Below are 3,878 nucleotides of genomic sequence, written 5' to 3'. Positions count from 1 at the left end.
CATATGGTTCTACCTTGTCTTTTCTTCAGGCTGCAGGGTCTTCTGCACTGAGAATATATTATGGTTTATTTATCTGGCTCCCTTCTGATGGACACTTAGGTTGTTTACACCTGGTATCATTTCTACCTTTTTCCTTTTTGTCAAGACACCAAAGAAATAGGTTTCTTTGGGCTTTTTTTCAAGCGTTTATTGTCAAAGATCATTTATATTAGATAAACCCAAAGAGTGGTCTATGGAGAATTGAAAGCAGTGTTATCTTATTTCAACAAGGGCACAGAAATCATCTGGCTCTGCCAGGATACCCAGGGGACACTTGGGAAGGTAATACGTGCTGTGATGGGGACTCACTGCACAGGATGCACTTACCGATGCACTGCCAGGAGTAGGGCTTCAACTTGGGCCTGCAGCCAGCCTCCTCGGCACGAGAGTAACAGCAGTCGTGGTGAAAGCAGCTCCTGTGGATGTCAGACAGGCAGACCAGCAGGGGTTAAGGGCAGGGAGCTCTCCTGGCCATCCTCCCTTGCTAGGACTATTGGTGAGTGATGATCCCCAAGGAGCCAGCGTCCTCTGGTCCAAGTTTTGTCCCTGATAATCCCCATCCTGGGAAGAATTCCACTGGCCCCAGCATGCCCTGCTCTGTCTCCATCCCCTGGCCATGCCCGAGCCTGGTCCTCACCTGCCTGCCTCAGTCTCTGAGCCTCTGAGCCCCGAAGGAGCTCCAGCCACATCAGCTTCCTCTCTGTTCTTCGAGTGAGCCAAGCCCTTCTTACCTCCTGACTGCTCATGTTGTAACCTCTCCCTGGGACAACTTCATGCCCACTCTTCATCCTTTAGGTCTCAGCCCAAGTAACAGCCTCCAACCCAGAATGTCATCCAGACCTCCACCTACTCCCCCGGGCTATGACAGTTTCCTTGATATACCCTTTCATAAAACCAAGTTCCTTCTCTTCAGGGAAGGTTTGCAATGAAACCTTCATTATAAACCTTATTCATGTCTAACCAGTGCTCTGTGAGGGCGAGACCATGTCTGTCCTGTTCCCACAGTGTGCCCAGGGCCCAGCCCAGGGCCTGCCACATAACAGGACCTCAGTACCCATTTACTGTTGAACACTTCCCTGACCCCTACGCCCAACAGTCACTCATTCATTCACTCACTCATTCATTCATTCACTGGTATTCTTTCCATCCACCCATCATCAGCACCACTGTCAAGCCCACAGCCAGATCTGGTGTGGAGAGGTTGGTCACCTCCTGCCTAGCCCTCAGGGAGCCCCCAGTCTAGCGAGGCAGGCAAACAAGCCACCAGACACAAACATGGTGAGAAATGCTGGGATGTGGGGTAAGCAGTGGGGACTCTGGGAGCCCAAAGCCATAGGTGTTTGTGGGTGTGTGTTTAGGATGTGCAGTCAAAATACTGTTTTAAAGGCTTGTGAAGGGAGAACACCATGTAACAGAGGCGGTGACTGAAGTGATGTAGGTGCAAGCCAAGGAACACCTTACCAGAAGCTGGAAGAGGCAAGGAAGGACTTTTCCCTACAGGTTTAAAGGAAGCATGGCCCTGCCCACAACTGACTGAAGTGATGTAGGTGCAAGCCAAGGAACACCTTACCAGAAGATGGAAGAGGCAAGGAAGGACTTTTCCCTACAGGTTTAAAGGAAGCATGGCCCTGCCCACAACCAGCCTCTGGAACTGACTGTAGCAATGGATACTCCACAGAATCTACCAAAAAGTTGGATCAAAAGGGGTGGTGGAGACTTTTAAGGCTGAAGACCTAATAATCACGCCAGCTACCATTTTAAAGGAAAAGCCAGACCCAAATACTCTGGTTTTCAGAACTGTATTCATGGATAACATGTTAACAGTGAAGTCCTCAGAGTTTGTTTGGAAGGGCAAAACCTCATATTGAGCCCCTTCAAAACCTGCCTTTGCATCCTGGCTCACCGGATTTCCACTATGCAGTGGAATTATTATTATTTTTTGTCCTTTTTGAGACCGGCCGCACAGTGCTCAGCCAGTGAGCGCTGTGAGCACACCGGTCATCCCTATATAGGATCTGAACCCGCGGCAGGAGCGCTGCTGCGCTCCCAGCGCCGCACTCTCCCGAGTGCGCCACGGGCTCGGCCCGCAGTGGAATTATTTGAAAGATTGACAGCATGTAGGCACAAGCCAAGGAACACCTTACCAGAAGCTGGAAGAGGCAAGGAAGAATTTTGAGGAGTAGATACTAAAATTCAACTGTTTAGGCCAAACCTCAACAGGAATAAAATGTACCGATCTGCTATGAGGACAACTTCACTGGTATCTGAAAAGGAAGAGCTTTTAAAGTGCATTGAACAGCTTGTGAAACTGGATCAAGAATGGATCCCATATTCAACATCGGCAGCCTATAAATTCATCCTACATTCACTGGAACTGAGCCTTCTGCTAGAGTCAAGCCTACCAAAGCCCTGATCTTTGTAATCTTGAGCCCAGTGGAACCTTTTAGTTCAAGTGGAACCTTTAATCCAGTGTCCCTTTTGGCCCATCCAAAGTATGTAAAAGCCTGGGAAGGTGGAATTGGGGACTGCAAGATGGGAGGGAATTATGGCTCATCTCCTTTTGCCCAATGTGAAGCAATGGATAACAGTGTCAGCAGGTTCTGTGACTCTGTGGTAAGGATAATCAGAGAACCAAAGGTGGAACTATTCATTTTTTTCTTTACTGGTTAAGAGAAGATGAAAAAGAACTGGCAACTCCTCCAGCAGATGGCATCATTCTTCCAGGAGTGACAGGCAGTACGCTATGGACCTGGCACACAAGTGGGGTGAATTTAAGGTGTCAATGAAGTACCTCACCATGGATGACTTGACAACTGCCCTGGAGGGGAGCAGAGTGAGGAAGATGTTTGGTTCTGGTACAGTCTGTGTTTTTTACCCAGTTTCTGATATACTACATGGATGAGATAATACATAATCCAACCATAGAGAATGGTCCTATGCTCGCAAGCTGCATCTTGGGAAAATTGACTAATACCCAGTACAGAAGAGAAGAAAGCAAATGGACAATCATATTACCCTGAATAAAAAATACAGGGTATCAATTGTATGCTATCGTGATAGACTGTTGCATTTAAATAGTGATAGATTTCTTTGGATACTTATCATAAGTTGTGCATAATGTACTTTGCATTATCAGTGTGTTACAAGGTTGACTGTTTCCTCATGCTAGAAAAAATGAATTGCAATCATCAAAGTAAAAAATAAGTAAATCAAGTCTCTTGAAATAATTCCTCTCCTTGTGGCCATCTACCAACTACTTATATAAATAGGTTCATTTGTTTCAGTTTGTTTACTATTTTTAAGAATGGATTTTTTCCTTTTTGAGTTAATTTTGCTTCTTAACTATGTAAAACTTTACTTGGATCTAGTCAAAACTAACCAAATAGAATCAGAGAAGTCGATCTTCCCCCCTTCCCACACTCTGTTCTCATACTCCCCTACAGGTGATGTAGGCAACCATTTTTATTGGTTTTTTATCTTTTTATTGTCATTTTTCTACATAAAAAACGTTAAATGTATATGATTTATATCCCTGCCCCTCTTATTAAACAAAACAGAGCCTACTATACATTTTATTTTATATCTTTTTTTCTCCTTGACAACATATCATGCAGATCACTCATAACCATATATAGGTGATTTCTTCACTCCTTATTAAAATTGTACTGTTCCTGGTTAACACTTATTAAAATTGTGAGGCTGTAACACTCCCCCTACTGATAGGCATTTGTGTTGTTTCCATGATTTTGCTGTTATAAAATTGTTAAAATAAACAGCCTTGAGCATACGTCATTTCATACTACTGTCAGTATATTTTTGTGATAGATTCTTAGAAGTTG

General features: G+C 44.6%; 1 pseudogene; it reads left to right on the top strand.

The window, feature by feature from the left end:
- Window positions 1-866: 866 nt before the first annotated feature.
- Window positions 867-3,059, top strand: LOC103607280 (annotated as a pseudogene).
- The last annotated feature ends 819 nt before the right edge of the window (window positions 3,060-3,878 follow it).

Source organism: Galeopterus variegatus, unplaced genomic scaffold (assembly GCF_000696425.1).
Source record: "Galeopterus variegatus unplaced genomic scaffold, G_variegatus-3.0.2 Scaffold150, whole genome shotgun sequence".
Taxonomy (NCBI): domain Eukaryota; kingdom Metazoa; phylum Chordata; class Mammalia; order Dermoptera; family Cynocephalidae; genus Galeopterus; species Galeopterus variegatus.
The sequence above is the reverse complement of the archived record's forward strand: the minus strand, read 5'-3'. Positions and strand labels throughout refer to the sequence as shown.